The 20,412-nt window shown below is 43.1% G+C and overlaps 1 protein-coding gene across 1 annotated transcript in view; it reads left to right on the forward strand.

The window, feature by feature from the left end:
• Positions 1–1,114: 1,114 nt before the first annotated feature.
• The window catches only part of RASGEF1C (RasGEF domain family member 1C), a 152,057-nt gene continuing 132,759 nt past the window's right edge, over positions 1,115–20,412 (forward strand). Inside the window, exon 1 of the mRNA XM_089502620.1 lies at positions 1,115–1,192. The gene's annotated coding sequence lies outside the window, so the exon portion shown is untranslated. The remainder of the gene's footprint in view (positions 1,193–20,412) is intronic.

Raw genomic sequence — 20,412 nt, forward strand, 5'->3', positions numbered from 1 at the left:
AGGACTAAGATGTCTGGATCTTTGATGAGTGTCTTTAGTATTTCTTTGCTCATGTCTTCCATTTTTCAAGAAGGTCCACCATTTTGCAGTGCCTTGGCCTCCTCTGCAGTTAGGGCACCCGGTCCCTGTCCTCCAAGGCCTGGCTCTGCTTTGGGGGCCACCGCCGGCCCTGCTGCCCCTTCTCGGTCTTCAAAGGCCTGCCCTGCCGCCGCACAAGTTGCCACGCTCTGCTCCAGCTCCCTCAGGGTCAGAGGGAGCAATGTCCTCATTGGAATGGAGGACAAGGCACTGCAAAATGGGCGACCCTCCAGAAGAACGGAGGACCGGACAGGGCAACAGCTAGAAACACCCTTAGATAAAGATACCTTCACGCTTCTTAGCCATTCCCAAAATGGAGGGCATTTTGGCATTCCTCCTGGACAGAAGACGGAAATGTAGGACACATCCCGGAAAAGGAGGACGGCTGGTCGCCTGAGGGAAAAGCACCGCTAAATGTAGGACCTCCAAGAAAAATGGAGGATGTTCCAAAATAAAAGCTACAACCCCTTATAGAAATGTTAATTCATGCTCCTTAGTCATGCTCGAAAAAGAGGGCATTTCTCCTGGGCAAAAGGCAGACATAGAGGGCACGTCCTGGAAAAAGAGGACGCCTGGTCGCCCTGAGGAAAAAGCACCGCTAAATGGAGGACCTGCAAGAAAAATGGAGGAGACGGAGAGCCCTGCGTCTTCTTAGTCCTGCTCCAAACCCCTCCGGGGCAGAAGGCAGGCATGGAGGAGGTGTCCGGCAAAGGAGGAGGGGGCTGGCTGGAAAGGCGGGAAGAGGAGGAGGAGGCCGAGGGAGGAGCCCCCCTCCCTCCCTCCCTCCCTCCCTCTCCCCCGGGCAGCTCCTCTCTCTCTCTGCGCTGCAAGCAGGCAGTGCCCAGGCGGCGGCGCTGGTGCCTCTCCTCCTCCTGGCTCAGTCAGGCTGGCAGCGGTGGAAGCGGAGGGCACAGCCAGGGCTGGCAAGGCTGGCACCTGGCGGGGGCACCTGCCTGGTTGGGAGGAGCTGGCCCCGCTCAGGGCGGCTGCCCTCTTGCCTCCTTCCTCGCCTTCTCTTGGGAAGCCCATCCATTCCTGGCTGCGCGGGGCGGGAGGAGGAGGGCGGTCGGACGCCCGGGAGGGGAGAGCAGCAGCAGCAGCAGCAGCAGCCCCGGTGAGTAGCGGGCCCCCGGCGCCCAGGCGCCCTCCTTCCCAGGGCCCTGTCCTCCAGCCCGCCCTCTTTCCCAGGCTTTGCATTGCTCTTGCAAGCAGGGCTTGCCATGTCTCTAGGAAGCGGCGGGGGGAGCTTGTTCTTGGTCTTCGGGAAGGTGCTGGTCCTCCTTGGTCCCCCGGAGGCTGCGGGGCAGTGGGGCTTCCTTCCCTCCGCCTTCCCCGGCCATCAAGAGGAGGCGGCTCTGGTGGGCACTGGCCTGGCCAGCGCTCGGGGTCCCTGGAGTGTCTGGAGTGTTGGGCTCTGGGGACCCTGGGAAACCCATCCTCAGGTGACTCTGGGGCGGGTCACGCTCTCTCAGCCTCTTCGGGGGAAGGAAGGCGATGGCAACCCGCCTCGGAGACCCCGTGATAGGTCCGCCTTGGGTCGCCACAAGCTGGAAACGGGTTGAAGGCACACAACAGCCCCAGCAATGTGTTGTGTGTATGTTGTGTGTTACTGACTCAGATGGCTGGCTCCATCTAGCCCCCGTTGACTGCAGCAGCAGCAGCATCAGCATCAGCAGCTCTCCGGGGCGCCAGGGAGGGCGTCTGTGGCTGGCTGGGGAGTGGTCGGAGTGTTGGGCTGGGAGACTGGAGAGCAGCGGGGCTCAGCTCCTTCCTTGGCCCTGAGGCCCAGTGGGTGACCCTCTCAGACCCTCCCAGAGGATGGCAGTGGGCAAACCCCCTCTGAAGACTCCTGCCAAGAAAACCCCAGGAGAGGTTCACCCACCAAAGGCATCTGAGGAAAGGGGCCGAAGCCTAGGAAAGCTCCTGCGGCCAATTTCTTTTTTTCAGTTAGTTAAGATCTCTCTACAGACAGCTTCACCTTCGGTCAGTGGTTCTCAACCTCTGGTCCTCCAGAAGTTTTCACCTTCACCTCCCAGATTCCCTCATCATTGGCCATGCTGGCAAAGGCTTCTGGGGCTGAAGTCCAAAACAGCTGGGGAGCAAAGGTTGAGCACCTCTGCCTTAGGTCTTTATAAATCTGAAATGACATGAAGGCACGCAACACACACACAAAGGCACACCTGGTGGTCCCTGTCCATTCCTAAGCAGCTCTGACCCCTCTTAGCTTTTGAAATCAGAAGGGCTGAGAAGCCTTCAGGTTAGGCTGGTGGACACATGGCTCTCTCACAGCCAGGAGATGGTATGGAGGGCCCTTAGGGATATGGGCCACTTAGCCTTCTCTGGCATTGCACACTGGCAGGCTTCTCATGTAATGACGCCCTTCTCTATTGATTGGTGTTTGAAGCCCAGAGTGGATTAGGAAAGACAAGCCAACGGGGACTAGTTTGTGGGGAAAGGGAAGGTGAGATGAATGAGGCTGAACTCGCCTGTATTCTCTGCGGGGAACCCCCCCCCCCCCTTCTGAACTGTATGTGACTGGGAAAATCTGTAGCGTTTATTGAATCCAGGGAAATCTTTGGGAGGCAATCAATTTCTTAAGTTGCTGAAGCCGGCTGCTAATCTTATTGCTGTGTAGAATTAAAAGTTGCAGATTGGGTCTCTCCTTCCTCTTTGCCTTTTAAGGGCCACAGTTTATCTTGAAGGATTGCCATTTACTATATGGTGCAAGAAGAATTTCTTTCCAAATATTGTAGCTCCGTCCATGTGGAGCAGTATCCACTCTTTAGTTCTGAAGTGCTAGCTTTACCAGGTCCCTTCTTCACAACTTTACTTGTAGTAAGATCTACTGTTCTCTCAGGGGCATTAGTGAGGTAAGCAGATCCAACAGTTCGTACTAAAAGGAAAATGAAGCAGCAAACAAGATACCCCTTGATTTATGTCCTAAAGTAGCATTTACCTTAAGCAATATTTTACACACTGATCTGGGAAAAAGTGTCATTGAATACAGTGAGGCTTGCTTTTGTATAGACATGCATAATGTTGTACATAGCATACCCCAGATATCAGCCTTAGTTCACTTGCGCAAAAATTGTGGTATTTGAATAATCTGATTAAAACGCCACCTTTGTAGATCACAGTTAAGCAGAGTTTTTAATTTAGCTTTGAAACACTCGTTGGAAATGAAATCATGACAAGTACAGTCTCAGTTCAGACATAATTTTCCAGAAACAAAATTTGATTTAGATTAAATCAGCTGTTCTCAGAGAACAGAGAGGAGATGGATTTTTGAATCATCCTAGGGTTGGAGACAACTGCATTTATGTCTGATATATTTATATTCATGTAAATATATATAAATGTAACTAGGGCATTTTATGGTAGATCTATGGAATACTCCATTGTGAAATTATAAAAAAAAATATAAATACTTAAAATGCTTCCAAATTTTGTATTTTGATGATAATCTTGATGTGAATAATTATTTCATAGTTTTTTTATGACGATTTGGTATGATGTGAGTTCTTTACAAGCTGTCCTGTCAAAGATCGTCTACTGTGAGCAGATGCACAGCTGTAGTAATTAATATTACAGCAGAGTAACTTCCATGTCTTCCTAATGATTCGTTTAATTCTAAACTCCACTAGTGAAAGTGTACAGTCAGCAGTGATATTATGCGTGATGTGAATGAACTGGCATTCCATCAACATTATTATTGTGGTGTGCCTTCAAGTCATTTCCAATTTATGGCTACCCTATCATGGGTTTTTCTTGGGAAAATTTGTTCAGAGGAGGTTTGTCATTGCCTTCCCTGAGGCTATCTGACTTGCTCAAAGTCACCCAGTGGGTTTCATGGCTGAGCTGGCAATTGAACCCTGAACTGAAACCACTAGGCCATGCCTGTGTGTAAATGAGGGGCAGAAAAGAATGGTAGTGGTGGAGGACACGTGGTGCCCTGGAAAGGCTTTCATTTCAGAGACCTGCAATTTGTTTTGAAAGGAAAAAAATAATGTATACACCACAAACCTATGCTCTAAGAACGGGCACAATATAAAAAAAAATAAAAACATGAACAAACATGCATTTCCATAGAAAAATGCACACAAATATGAGTATGTAAGAAAAAAAAATCATACCACATTTTATTTAATTTATTTGCTTCTTCTCCCCCCAAACTGGGACATAAAGTGGCTTTAGAATGAGTAACATTTTCATCCATGAAATTTATGAACATTTGCATTGGTTTGGCACAAACTATAATCCCTAGGAACCAAAAATGGAATGGGGACAGATGTTTGGAGGGATTCTGAGAAATGCAATGGGAATGAAACTGACCATTTTTCACACACTCCTAATGGGAACAGGGGTGTTTAGAAAGACAAGATGTTTCATTTCTCATTGAGGGATTAAGCCACTTCATGCTAGTTTTATATAGATGTTGTTGCATAATTATGTCTCGGTAAGGACAGCTATAATTGTATTTCAAATTGTACTGCATTGTATTTCAAATTGATTGCTTTTCTTAACTGAGCATTGTGCATCTTTAAGTCCCAAAATAGGGGTTTAATATTTGGAAGTAGATGTTTGTTCAGTTTTGATAGCTTCATGATGTAGTCAAAATTATTGTATGTGTACCAGTGCAGAGCTGGGAGGGTCCAGTCAAGCTGCTGGCACCATTGATGGTCATATTTTTTTTGTCACCTGCCTGTGAATTAATTGCATAAGCACATTGGTGGTTAGCTGCACCATCAAACCATTACACACCCTGTGGAGCAAAATGATGACAAACACGTCAGGTTACCAACAATACAGTGGATTTAATAAACACATTAATAAATTGGGGGAGCAGGGAAGAAAGGGATCGTGCTATATCAGTGTGTCACTGAGTGCACCAATGTGCCGTAATGGGCAGTGTATCAGTCGTGCGATCAAGAGACCAGTCATGTGGACCATCCAGTGGGCTGGCAGATAGGTGGGATGGGGAAGTGTTTGGCTGCTGCTGGTGGAGCATCCATGCACTCATGTGCAGCCATTTGCAGCTGAAAGTGGAAAAAATTAATGGTGTGGCATGGCTTGTAGCTGTGAATGTTCTGTAGTGGCAGATCTTTCCTCCCCGCATGATGGGGGCAGTGTGTACTGCACATTAGTTGTCAGGTTGTTGAGTGAGCTTGCGGTGTGGTCAGCAGGTTCTCCCCATGAATTGGGAAACCCTGGAGGTAAGCCAGCTTTTCTGCTCTTGGCCATTGTCAGAACACAAACAATAATGAGGAATAGACAGACAACTTTGTTCCATTCTGTTGAAAAGGAGTGAATTACAGGCAAAAAAGAGTAACACTGTTTCATCTTATTAATGCATTTTTTAAAAAAGAAGTCAAAGTGTCATGTTACACAAACAAAGTGTTTTCTATTCACTCTGCTGCGATATCCTGGTCTGACACCAAAGTTAAGCTTGTCATCCTCCCTTTCCTATTGATTCCAGGGAAGTTCCTCAGGGTTGCTGAGAAGGGGACTTCTTCTTCCTCCCTAGGATTGTGCTGGGATTGTGAGGTACATGGGGGTGTTTCTCCTCATATTCCTTCTTTTCCAGCATTCCAGATTCTATTAGGAAGAAGGACATTATGAGAGAGTTACAGCTTCACACCTGTTTGCTAGAAGAGTCAGGCTCTTGACACCTGTTTTGGGGGCTAACAGGAGCCCTGTTCTGCTTGGGAACAGGTGCATGTGATGATCATTTTCTCCCCCTTCCCTGTGTGGCTCCAGTGGTGGCAACTGAGAGGCACTTCAGGGGCAACCTTGCAGGAGATGCATGCAGCCTGTAAGCCATTTACCTTGTTTGGTAAATAGATGTCATACCAGTTCTGAACATCTTTTGGGAAACTGTGGCAAGGAGGAACACCTTGAAAAATCCTGAGATATAAAATAAATGTGTTGATACTTTCAGGACACAAATCACTGGCTAAGCATATTTTCCCAGACTATCCCTATACATGAGAACCTCACCTGTAGATATTATCTGTGTAGTTTTTAATGAAATGTGTGGATGACACACAAAATCAACAACAGTGATCTACACACAGTTCTATATATTTTAGAGAATATGTGCAGAACTAAGCATGTATCTTGCTAGTATCTGCAAACACAGCAGAGACCTCAGAATGAGGTAGTCAGTCCCAATAAAAATGCAGGTATACTTCAGAGCAATACAAAACACAGCACAGTTATGCTGACAGCAACAATAGCAGCAACAGATATTTGTGAATGTGTGCAATAGAATGAGCTAGTTTCCAAAGCAGTAAAATTGGGGGCAGAGTACTTACGGTAATGTTTAATTGTACAGAGCTATTGGACTTTTCTTCTGAGAAACCTGTTTAAAATGAGATGTCAAGATTGGTTCTTCTGAGTTCTGTCTCCTGTAATTCCTATATGGACATAAACCCTTATTGTCCTGATTTTTACCGTTTTGTGTTTGTGTGTGTTGATATAATATCCATAATGAACTTCATTCATTCAGACCTAAACCCTGTACTTAGATCAGCTGTTACTTTAATCTGAACTCTCAGGTATGATTAATGTAAGTCTGATGGCAGTCCATTGAGGTTTAAGAAGCTTCTCTAGATAACCTACATTTATTGATTCTGAAATTCAAAGTGTTAACTACTGTTGTGTAGCGATTGCTGTATGATTTCAATCATTAATCCTATAATAATTTTCGGAAGGTTAAAGATCAGTGGCTTAAATTATATTCTGACCCATATCTCTTTGGTCAGAGATCCAGTTCTTTCTTTTCTTCAGCCTGTTTTAGAATAGTTGTCTGTTGTTGACCATGATCTAGATGGAAAATGGATTCAGGTTCAGTTTATCTAAAGGGAGAAAAGTACTATACAACATCATTTTATAGCAGTCGATATTATTTTGAAGAACTCTTGCATGGTTGAACTCTGGGATAAAAATAATGCTTCTGTAAATTTGCAGTAGAAATATCTGTGCATGGTCCTTATTATCTGCCATGCACCTGATTATTTATTTATTTATGTAGGCTATTTCTACCCTGCTCCTCAGCTTCAAAGGCTCTCAGAGCAGCTTACAAATTTATAAGTGAGCAAGGGCAAGTCCTCTCTGCAATTGCCAAAGTAACTGGACACTTACTGATGGTAAGAGCTGTTCGAAAGTAGAATGCACTGGCTTGAAGTGTGGTGGAGTCTCCTTGTTTGGAGGTTTGAAACAGAGGCTGTACGCCCATCTGTCACAGGAGTGCTTGGATTATGTGTTCCTGCATGGTAGGGGGGTTGGGCTAGATAGCCCTTGTGGTCTTTTCCAACTCTATGGAGTTTATCACACGGGAGGAATTTCTCTTAATTTCAAATGAAAAGAAAGTGGGGCCAGGACGCATTCACGTGAATTCGCTAGTTCAGTGAATTTATGTGAATTTGAATTGCATTCAAACTGACTTCCCATTGCCCGAAAATAGCTTGCCATTGCCTGAAATTGGTTGTGATCACATCTCACGCAATAACGTGAAACCCCATGATTGCGTTCAGACTGACTTCCCATTGCCCAAAATTGCGTGTGGTACTCTATCACGCAATAACGTTAAACCCCATGATTGTGTTTGGATTGCCATTGGATTATACTTCCAATTTCCCTTGTCTGATAAACTCCTATGATTCCTTGATTCTATGATTATAGTGTTTGTTACTCTTGTCCATACAACTTCCAGAAAGGGAGCTGTTTTAGGCTACAGCAACAAAAACGTGAGATAGCCTTGAGGTACTTTACCTAACAAACTGATTATGGTTTTGTGGATTTGGCCCATAATACATTTGCTACACTTTACTACTGCAACTATTAATGATATTATTATTATTATTATTATTATTATTATTATTATTTCTTACCCACCTCTCCCCAAGGATCAAGGTGGAGAACAACAATTAACAAACAACATTACTTAATACACTTGTTAAAATACACATCACTTTAAAAGGACAAGTAAAATGTACACAGAGACAAGGGCTTAACTGAAAAGATTAAAGTACCGTGGGAGATGGACCAATGGTCTGACATGATATATGACTCCTTCCTTCCATTCCTTCCTTTCCCCTTTTCACACATGTCTGTGTCAAGTGCCTTCTGTGGAGGCAGTGTGTCTTCTCTTTGTTGTTAGAACATCTAATGATTCTAGCACACAAGTATCTTACTCAGAGGCATTTTGCTGATAGATGATAAAACATTGCCTTTCAAATTTCTAAAAAAATCATGATAGCTGTAATAGATGTATCCAAAATCTAGTGACCTCACCAGCATCACTATCTATATGATGATATATGGTTTACAAAGTAAGTTTTACATAGGAGTTTTCAAAAAAGTAGCCATGGTAGTAGTCTCTTGGAGTATTAAAAAAAAGAAAGGAAGAGGGGTTGGAAGAGAAATGTAGTAGCACCTTTAAGAGTAACTAGTTTTCAATTTCCCACAAGCCTTTGCGGATATATAAACCTATTTCTTTGGATGCAGCTCAGAGTGATAATGGATTCTCAGGAGTAAGTGAGTTTTTTTTCTTAAAGTTTTCCTGTAAAAATGTGCTTTCCTTTTTGTTTTAGCTTGGTACCTCAGACATGACAGACTAAGAATTGTCATTACTGATCTTGCAGAGATTCAAATCCCACCCACCCCCACCACCACTCTTGTAGCCATATGTGACAACATTGCTTTATTTTATCTTTGACCCCAATATTTTTGGTACAAGGAAGGTGATTTTTCCAAAGTAATTGTGTCTAAAAATTGCTTTGGCTTATAAGACAGTATGTTGTTGTTACAATGTGCTTTCAAGTTAATTATGACTTATGGTAATCCTGTGATAAGGTATTCTCAGCAATATTTATTCAGAGATTTGCTATTGTTTTCTGTATGAGGCTGAGAGTGTATCACTTGCTCAAGGTCACACAGCGGGTTTCCATGGATGAAAAGAGATTTGTACTCTGGTATCCCATTTATCTATTGGATATCCTGCCTTTTTCTCAAAATGGGATTCAAGGCAACTTTCTTCTGAGAGCTAGTGATTGCCACAGGTTTTGTTTTTTGTTTTGACACACATGCATTTTTAAATGACACTTTGCTAAAGATATAGCTGGAAGCCAGTTTTCTGTTGGTATTGTTAATTTTGATTTCCTAAGGAACATTGTTCAATCAAATAAGACTGCTTTGATAGGAAAGGGGAGGGGGGACAGAATGCATAATAACCTTGTGGTATTTATTAACACAAAATGCTGGCTAAGAAGAATGCTTTACATTTTAAAATTAAATATTTTCTTTATACTTGTTCTGACCTGAAAGTCAGTGAGGATATTCTAACGGACATATAATTATCTCATAGATTCCATTCAAGGCATATATGAAAGTGTAGACTGATTAGATGTGTGAAAAAACAGAAGTTGGAACAAAATGTGCAAAGTTCCCCATAGTAGCAGATAACTTCAGTAGTTCCACTATACAGTATTACAATATGACCTTCTTCTGAGTGTTCTTGGGAAAGAGTTCAAGAGTGAGGCCACTGGCTTATGAGGTACAATGATAACAGTTGAGAATATGAATTAAAGAAAGACAGAAAGGTGAGGCCAATCTTGTGCTTGAGTCTCATTCTGGACCTCACTACAGAAACTCAGTGGAAAGCCCAAATGGTCAGGGCTTTAGTATGAAAATGCTGAGAAACTTCCAGGAGAATAAATTGTGTAATCGAATGCTAGATGCCAACACTAGAGATTAAAAGTAACAGGAAGAGGTGACATAGGCAGGTATGTTTGAAGCTAGGTGAGGTGGCATCAACTTAGGTCTGCATGGTTAGTGTCATAGGACACCTAGACATAATACTGTAGTGTCAGTTCTTGAAATCAGGTGTCCAGCTAGAGATTTGGCATAGGTTTGGGGCAGAGCACGGCAGAAATGTTCACCTGAGATCTGTATCAACTGTTTGTCATTGCCTAAGCATAACATCACATACATAATACAGTATTAGGCACCCATAACTTGGACTGCAACTGTGCTATAATGTAAAATAAGAAACTGATGAAGCAATTGTAGGGTAAGTAGCACAAGGAGCAAGAGTGATTACACACTCTAATAAGTTACACGTGCATTATCAGTGGCATCCGGTAACTTCCATGTCCATAGAGGAGCAAATCCATTCTGGGTTTTAGTCTAAACTTTAAGTGAACTAAAGGACTGAACCTACTTGGGAAATGGGGTTCAGCAGCTTGAAAAGGTCCTTCAAAGTTCATTTTAAAATGAGGAGCAGGTTCACAGCCTGACTGGCATGTAAGCTACCAACCACATTATATGAAGAAAGGTGGTAAGATTATCTAGGAAACAATTATCTGCTCTACAAGTGCAGAGCCTTTCAGCAGTGGTATGGTATCATACCGAATGGCTAAACCTTGATCTAGTCACTGATTTGTGACAATTCCTGTTCCTCCAAAAATGCTGTAGTTCATCTATGACACATTAGTTTTTCTTAACTGTAACTCATTTCTCTACCCTACACTGTGGCGTGATGCAAATGGAATACATCTAGTCATGAAACTGAAGAATCTTGAAGAAGGAAAGAAGAAAAATACCTCATTAAGTATGGCCTGTTCTGTCCATCCTATTTAAAGGCAGACCTAGCTGTCCATTAGAATCTGCAGAGAATGACGCAGACAACACAGATCACACAGAATGTGCTGAACAAAAAGTTGGTGCTATCCAGAGCACACCCCATAGATTAATGGTTTGTGGACCACTACAGTGACAAACTGCAATGTCCAGAGGCACTCCAGGTGGGATCACTGAAGCAGTCTGGGAAATGGACAAGAGGTTTTGTGATCTGGCATCCAAAAAAGTGAATATTCCATGGTTTGGCCTGTAGAGTTATGGAATATCAAGAGTCTGCCTCATATTCCTCAAGCCCAGTCCAGAAAGAGCATTCTGCCACCTGCACTGAAGAAGAAACTAATACCGGTCTTGGATATAAACTTTGGAGCTCTTCTTTACCTAGAACTCTTCACTCAGCTGCATGCCGCACCTAAGAAGTGAGAGAGCATATGTCAGGGAACATGTAACAGAGACAACACTTCCTGACTCTGTATTCTTCCTGGCACTCTGCTGAGGTACATTTCAGTTCTCTTGAACATTGCTTTAATAACATCTGTTTTTTTTCTGGCAGCTAACTCAGATCCGTGGCCCAAAGGTCTTATTCCACTTCTGGATGGCTCCTGTTCCAATAATTTCTCATTCAAGTCTTGTTCAGCATTTGTTGGCTCTTACCCCAGCCAGAACATGGAATGGTTGCAAAAATTACAGAAGCTGGAAGAGAAGCTGGAAACTGGAGGATTCTTTAGAGATTTCTGCCACACCACCTTGTGTTTATGGAGAGGCAAACCATTTTTCAGCTTTAAAATAATTCACATGAGGTTTTAAATTCAAAAGAAACATGGGGGCTGTACAAACAGCCATTTCAGGGGTGGTTCTGTGCCGCCCCTGGAAGCACTGGGTTGGGGATGTGGCAGCCGCACACCATGCCCCCAGCCTGCGAAACGCAGCTCCTATTTGTGCCCTAGAAGGGACACCATAAGGGCTGCGGTGTGGCCTTATGACACCCCTTGTGTGCAGTGCCGTTTGGATACTGTGCACGATGGACATCATCATGGTGCATGCCATGTAAATGCGTACAGGCTGGCATAAAGTGCCGGTCTGTACAGTCCCTTAGTTAGGATGCAGATATTTTTCTGATGTCGATCTATCAAAGCATGGTTGACTTGTTTATTGTGGCAGGTACATCTGAAACTAATGCAAAGCCAATCCATTAGTTGAGCATCTTTCACAAAATTCCAGCACCAGTGGAGTATAACACACATATAGAAACTTTCAAGTAGCTTCTCCTGGGGCAAAATACACAGGATAGCTGCATCGGAATGAGTCAAGTTTTAATTTGAAAATGTTTAAATGGTTTCCCAAATGGTGGCCGCAGCCTTTAAAATGGTGTGGTGATCCCCTGAATGCTATCAGGCAGATTAGTGGTTTTCCATTTCAGCAAACTTTTAAGGGTTACTTCTGTGAGAGAGGTTTAGAGCAAGCAAAGGTCTAGGTTCCATAGTTTTCCAGCCCATCTTCTACAAAGGCCCGTGGCCTTGTAAATCTGAGAAACAAGACAAAAAAGTACAGAGAAGCAAAGAAAAGCAGTTGTGCAGCCAGAAGTCTGCTGGATCTTTGTAACTCCCTCATAATACTTATCTACCAAGCAAGTTGTGGCCTTAAAGTTGTAGTAGATAGCAACATATGCCAGTCCTTCCCAGCACAGCCACATTATTGGGGTTCTAGTCCAACCAATTATCCATCCCTGTCTACAATGACTGTCTCTCCAGCTGTACTTGGAGATGGCAGGGATCAAAGCTGAGAAGAGGAGTATGGAGGGGGGGGGGGAGAAACCACCCCATGAACTTCGTAGGGTTTTCTTAGGCTAGGAATACTCAGAGGTGGTCTTGCCAGTTTCTTCCTCTGAAATACAGACACCAACAGAGAAAATATGCAATTGGCCTGCCCCATACATGGGCTTCCCATACACAGACTTGAGGTCAAGCAGACAGGAAGCCCCATTTAGATTAATGGTGTGTGCACATGCTGCACTGTGCACAGGAGCACACCCCATTAATCTAAATGGGGCTTGAGCATGCGTGGAATTTACTTTACATGGGAGTTGTAACAGATCCCCCGCATAAAGCAAGGGTCCACTGTATGTTCCAAATTTTCAATGTAACATCTACATAATACTGCTGGAAGAGTTCTGATGCAGCTTCAATGTCCATTTCAACTTTATCAAGGTTATATAAGAAAGATCTAAGCCTTATTTGTTTAATTGCAAATCAGCTGATAGGTTGCTAAATTGAAAACCTTCCACACGCCACATGATATTAAGACAAAGTCCACCTCTAAAACTGACCACTCTAAAAGATAATCTAAATGGATTTTTCCAAATTACCTCAACTGCCTCCCCCACAAACAGAGACCAGAAATATGGAAGCAACTATTCCATTGCTTGAGTCACAGTGGCAGGAATCTACAGTGCACCAAGTCTATAGTTTCTTAGATACAGACAGAGTAATCTGAGGAAAAAACTTGCATTAGTTGCAAACAATCAGTTCCTGACTCTCTTGGTCAGTCCTCCATACAGACAGATTGTATATCATCCAGAATTGTTCGTTAATAAATAGCTCAGCAGGTTGGTGCACATGCATACACACACACATGCACACTTATGTACCCTCTTGGTTTGAGAACAAAGGAATCTTGCCTATACTTTGTCAACTCTGTGTAGAAGCCATAATTTTCTAAGGTTTCAGACAATATTCTTTCCTAGTCCTATCTGGAGATCCCTGGCCTGAGATTCTACACCACAATTGTGGGTTTTTAGGATTAGGATAGATAATTGTGTCATTAGAATGCTTACTAAGCAGGAATTCCAGTCACTCTCAATAATCTATGTGCAGTGCACTCTTTGTTGTCCAGCCCATCCCCTCAACCTTTCCTGGATGAAAGAGGGCTGAAGTAATGTGTTGCAGGAATGGTTATAATCCCACAAACGAGAACTCAACTGTTTTATTTCAGACAGTGTTGACTGGCAGCCCATGGAGTGAAAAAGCCACAGACCCTTACAGCATCTTCTTCAAGCCTGAAAAATTGCAGAGTCATGTCTTGTCCTTAAGTTGAGAAATAAACAATAAAACTCTGTCTACTGAACTTGCAGAAAAAATACATTGTGCTGTTCCAAATGGTTTGGGGGTAATGCTCTTGAAGACATTTGAAATATTCTCAGAAGAAATATTAGTACGTTGTGCTGGTGACAGGAGACCCAAGCTAAGTCAAAGCTGTCCCCTCCACAGACATTGAATAATGCAGCACATTTCTCCTCTGGATTGGTAATGCCATTTGCTGACAGATAACACTCTAGTCTGGTTACATAATTGGGCCACTTGCTGGAGCATGCAAGATTACATTCTTTAATGTGCCCTTGGGGAAGCCAAACCCCACGTAACATGTATCCTGGCTGAGGGTACTTTGTAGTGATTTTTGCAAGGCTTAAGGTGATGAGCTAAGTAGGACTGTGTGTTTTCTCCTGCCCCCTCCACGATTCCAATCCACAAGAAGCCATCACCCTTTAAAGTGTTTCATGAAAAGGAGAGCAGAGGATGCATAATTAACAAAAGTCATACTAAAAGCTTTATGAAGAAAAAGCCATACAATACTGACAAACTGCCTACAGTACAGAAGTGAATAAAAAGTACAGGAACTGAGAGCAGGCTTAGGTTTGTGGCTCAGCGATACAGCTGAAACCACAGTTTGCTATGCAACCCAAGTGCTATAACACTGAGCTGTGGCTCATCCCTTTCTTTCAGACTTGAGCTTCACACCTCTGTAGGGTTCATCATGTGTTATAACAGGGTTTGCCATTGTCTATTAAATGTTGATGGGTTTGGCTGAACTGTTTACAATTTTCTCTGATCAGAGATTACTAGTGATGCAAAGACTAATGTCTTGCCTGCTGTGCACAACACTCCATAACTATGGGACCTTGTGAAGATGTGAGTCCATGCAACTGAACCATGGAAATTAACACCTTGCATAGTAGAGCATTTAGAATCTGAGGCTACAGGAGACCAATCCATTGAAACCTCATGCTTCCAGCACTTATTCTTCCTAGTTGGGGCTATTCCTGACTCCCCCACCCCCCAAAAAAAAGAAGTGAAGTTTTCCCAAGTCAAAAGGGAATATTTCCTTTATGTGAATTCAAGGACCTTTCCCTCTGACCTTGCATCATAATTTCATTTGAAGGCTGGGAAGACTGCCTTACTGAAGTCAGCAACATTTTACACCTGGATATTTTATAAACTGGATTCCTCCTAAGGCTTGATTTGAACAACTTAATCATGTCAACACTTAGAGTCTCAATTTCTCCTTCTTGATAATGGGACTAATAGCATCTTACATTACTCTCAGAGGTATTGTGAAGCCTAATTACTGTATACACAGCATTTTGTAGATGAAAGGCGCTACATACATTAATTAGGAGATGGATTCCAGGCACACGCAAAGGCAATCTGAATTGTTTATATTAAATACATATTCAGTTAAACACACTGGAAGGCTCAGTTTCCTGCATTTAAGGATTTATTTCTTTATGTTGAGATACTTTTATTGGCTTTTGTGAGGTTGTATGTGTTTAGAAGCTTTGCTGGGTTTTCACAGTGAGTGCACAGAACATGGTTTGGACAACACAAACTCACTACAGCAGAAAGATGCCTTCAGGTCTCTTGAAGTGTATGCCATCCTTAATTCTAAATGCAACAAAATGCAGAGTGAAAATGGTTACCTGGGCTGATCTTAGAGCAGTGTTTTTTTCTGAGTATAAGTGGGTTTCCTGTGAAATATATGGACAGATGCTCCACTCCGTAGTGGTTCCTTCCAGCTGCTTTAGCTGGGCCAAAAAGCAAAGTTCTGCCCTAGGTTCACACAGAGAAGGTGTATTGGCTTATTGATTATTGGCTTAGCTGCTATATTATTAGTTGCTTAGTAATATTGGCATGGTGCAGATCTCCCAAAAGGGAGGCCTGCTGCCACCCCCCACCCCCCCCCGGCAAGGAAGCCTCAGCCACCAAACCACGTGGCTTACCTTTGGAGGAAAAAAAAACCTGCAAAAAGCTATCCATGGCCCGTTATAGACGGGCTAAAAAGTACGTGCGGAGCGCGTACAAGGTTAAGAGGGGGCGGTGCTTCCGCACCACCCTAACCCTAGTGCGCGCTGTGCATGCACAAAATGGCAGCGGCCATTCCACACGGCCGCCACCATCAATACGTCACGGCCACGCCGCCTCCAAACAAGGCAGCGCGGTTGTGACGTATTGGGGTCGTGGCAGGGCGCCTAGGGCACCCTTTCCATGACCCCAGAAGGAGCTCCGTTTCGGAGCTCCTTCCTGGTTTGGTCCGCTGGGCGCAGCCTTCAGACGGCTGCGCCCAGCGGACCAAAGGAGAAAGGGGGAGGCCCCTTTCTCCTTCTCCCCGCCGCCGCGGGGTGTCCTTGTGGCTTGAAGCCCCAAGGACACCCCTTTCCAGGCTGCAGGGAAGGGGCCTTTTGCCGCTTCCCCGCAGCCCGGAAAGTGGCGGATCGGGGCTTCAGCAGCTGCCGCTCTGGCCGCTGAGGCCCTGATCCGGCGGGGAAAGGTGCGCCTACAGGCCGCCCCAAAGGGGCGGTCTGTAACGCACCCATGTTATCTTCCTCTTCTCCAGCACCACTTCTCAAATGAGTTGATTTTCCTCTTCTCCATCATTTTCACTGGCCAGCTCTTGCATTCATACATAGCAATGGGGAATACAATGGCTTGGACGATTCTAACTTTAGTGTTCAGTTGTATATCTTTACACATTAGGATCTAGTCTAGTTCTTTCATAGCTGCCCTTCCCATTCCTAATTTATTTATTTCTTGGCTGCAGTCTCCATTCTGATAACTGTTTGATCCAAGGTATGAGAACTCTTTAACTATTTCTATTCCCTCATTGTCTAAATTACGGAGATTATTTTCAAAGAACCTGAAGCAACAATTGGATCAGCAACAGTTGAACTGTGTGGTAACAAAGGCAGCCCAATTTCAATAGCAGCATAGCGTTGCCTTTTTGGCACTCCACCTGTTACCCTTTCTGAGGTGCAGGATACAATTCAAAATGCTGAGTTTCCCTCCATTTGGTTTTTTGTTTTTGCTGCTGAAAGTGAGTTTGTTGATTTATTTATAATGGTATGGTTTTACACTGGTTATATATTGATGACATTATTTATGTTATTGTTAGCCACCTTGGAAATGCCTCTAAATAAAAGGAAGCCTGCAAATACACTAAATACATTTTAGAAATGGCTGTTTCAACCCATGCAAAGCTGATTGTAAATAATAACAAATACATAAACCTTATACAGTCTTTGGGATTTTTCTAATTCCATGATTTGAAGAGTTCAAAACTTGGGAAGATAATTTGTTTGGACTCAAACTCCCGGAATCCACCAGTACTTAATTGAGAAGGCACACAATCCAGTGGCCTTACTGGATGGGGGTGTTCTAGTAGTTGTAGTCTATGGGAATAAGTTTTCCAGCATGTGAAAACAAGTCTGTTTATATCTCTTCTGAGATTTATAGGCTGAAGTGCAGACTGGGTTGCTTTGATGCTGTGATGTGACTCCCTTTCTTGAAATTTCTGTGTTTTGCTTATTGCAGATTACTGTATTGAGAGTCACAGCATTAGACTGCTGCCTGTGTGCAGCAAGATGGTTATCCTTGAGGCTGATGCAGGTAAATCTTTTGGTAAGAGGAGGAATGGATCTAATAGACATTACTGTTTCACCCCATTTTAGGCAGTCTGGCACAGAACAGCATTTGACAATAATGCCAGATTATATAGGAGGCACACCAGAATACCGAGCCAACAGCAAGTAGGCATATTATCATTCTTTGAGATGCCTGACATTTAACTAATGTCATTTATGACTCAGATGTTGCCTTTCTCTGACTGGTTTTGTTTGGTTTTATTTCAGAACATTCCCAACTGTATGTATATAAATATAGATTAGCTAAAATAGATGCAGAAATATCCACCTGGCGTTTTTCTCTCATAACTTCATGCTGAGTGGTTTAGAAATCACAGCACGGCTTCCTGGTTGCTGTTAAATGAGGTTGCTTACTTTCAGGGCTAGACTAGATGACATGAGGAAAATGTGAACACATCTCACATGCCTTTTACTTAGGAGCAAGCAAGCAAGGAAAGAAGGAATAGTAGGCACATGGCAATGAGATTAAGACTGTTGTGAGGGAAGTGTAGGGAGGGGTATTTATATCGTTATTTATTTGTTTCCCCACTTTTCCTGCATGGACCTCAGATGGTCACATTGTCCTCCTTTCCATTTTTATCCTCTCAACAATACTGTGCAGTTGGTTAGGCTCAGAGATACCTTATTTGTCTAAACTCGCATCTGGTGAGTTTCATGACTGAATGGGGATATAAACCCAGGGGTTCATTCCCACTTACATTTAAACTGTTTTGCGATTTGCCTTCTCTCTGTGTTTGTAAATCGATTTCAAAAGGTCTGTCATTCGCACTATGAAAGTGGATCTTTTCATTATCCCCGTGTAATCACTGCTTTTTTGGCATGATTGTCGTCCCCACTAGTTTGCACCACTTCAAATCATCTGTGTGTCATTAGTGACATAAGCGTCAGCCCAGCATCTATCTGCCTATCTGCCTATCATCTATCTATCTATCTATCTATCTATCTATCTATCTATCTATCTATCTATCTACCTTAAAATAAATTGATAGAAGATTTTATTCATTGGTTTTGCAACTACTTGCCTCACTGTTGGATTGCCACGGTAATTACAAGTAGATGCAAAACCAATGAATCAAATCTTCTATCAATTTTATGTTTTGTTTTGTTTTGTTTTAAGTCATCCACCCATAGGTCATACCACAAGCACAAAGGCAGCGCTGAGGGAAGGGGATGGTGGATCTACCAAAAACTGAGGAGGGATGGTAAACACCCCTCTGACATTAGTCTCTCCCCTCCAGAATGATGTGATTCAGATCCGTCGTTTCCACTTGTTGAACACACTTCAGAATCAATTCTTTTCAAAAGAACCACCAAAGAACTAGTGTCAAGAAAGAGTGGGGTTTTTTGCATTTGCCTCACTTCATTATGATCGAAATCGATCACAGTAGGATCGGAAACGGTTTCAAATGGGAACGATAATCATATAACCCAATGGGCAATTCACTTTAAATCATAGTGGCAACACGGCCTGAATCTCCTAATTTTAACGCTCTAACTTGGGGTTTCTCTGAGACCTGGAAATTAAAGAATTCCTCCAGGGTAAAAACTTTGAGAAAGGTTGCTCTAACCACTACATCACTCTCTAACTCTCTCACACAGGTGTAAATTCTGTTGTTAATCTTAGCTAGAGTATACCAGTTGGACATACTGGAGTTCAACACATCTGGAAATGCTCAAGTTGAGAAAGGTTGCATGGATTTCAGTTTACAGCCTTTTCAATTAAATATTCTCACCGATCTATATCTTTCCTCTTTTTGTTCTTTCTTCTATCCTCATCAACATGTACCCTCTTCACTTGCCCTCAAAATGCCTTTTGGTTAAAGGTTAATAGGAGTGAAGTTAAAGGTTTGTAAAGAATTACATGTATATTTCAGCTAGTAGACACCGATCTACTGCAAATGCACATTCCCCACTCCCAGCAAGAGATATATGACAATAGATGATGGAACAACATCACCTTTTCAAGCATAGAGGGTCTGACATTTTGAAAAAGTCATGGCTGCTTGGGAGCTAAGCAAATAAATCATTTCCCCATTTCATTGTCTTCTATTTCAGGACCCCCCTCCCCTTCTTCAGTTGCCTCCAGATCCCAACTCTTTAGCTGCTCCCCAGCTGTTTTTCTACTGGGTTAACAGGGACTACTCACAAAGAACCAAGATACATCAAGTAGATTGTTGTTGTTGTTGTTGTTTGCCTTCCAAGTTGTTTCTAACTTATGGTGACCTTAAGGCAACCCTATCATGGACCTTTCTTAGCAAGATTTGTTCAGAGGAGCTTTGCCATTACCTTCCCCTGAATCTGAGAGCATGTGACTTGGTGAAGGTCACCCAGTGGGTTTCATCACCGAGCTGGGAATCAAACCTTGGTCTCCAGAGTCATAGTCCAACACTCAAACTACTGCACCTCGATGGAGATTAGCTTGCCTAACAATGAAACCATGCAATTAATTTTCTCTCTAAGCCTAGTACATCTTCTCTTTAGGCCTTCCTGTCTTCTTGTCTTGCTGAATCTGTCAGAAGAAGTGCTTGTAATGTTCTAAAAACAATCCACTCAGTGAAGTGCAGAATTAACTTTCACACTAAACATTAAATCTAGTGAATTAAGCCATGTTGCTGTTGGTGGAGGAAATCTAAGGAGTTGGTAAATTGATGTGTTAATTGTTTTCAAGCTCTAGTACATAGGGCATTTGAGCCTCTACCTACTTTCTGAAGTGGTGCAGTCTAGACACAGGTTTGTAACCTCAGTGGCAAGTAGGCTTCAGGTTGGTTCTGGCCATTTTCAGAGCAGCATCTGCCTTCTCAGAGAATTTGCTTGGATCCTCTTGATACTCCTTTTAAAAACCTCTTCCCATAGCTGAGATCACTGTTGACTTCTGTTAAAGATGTGCTCCCTCAATGTCTTCCTGATAACCTAGTAAGACAGGGGAATTTCAGAAAAGCCCTGAC

The sequence above is a fragment of the Sceloporus occidentalis genome, unplaced genomic scaffold, assembly GCF_023333645.1.
Source record: "Sceloporus occidentalis isolate IW3139 unplaced genomic scaffold, rSceOcc1.0.p SCAF_1, whole genome shotgun sequence".
Taxonomy (NCBI): Eukaryota; Metazoa; Chordata; class Lepidosauria; order Squamata; family Phrynosomatidae; genus Sceloporus; species Sceloporus occidentalis.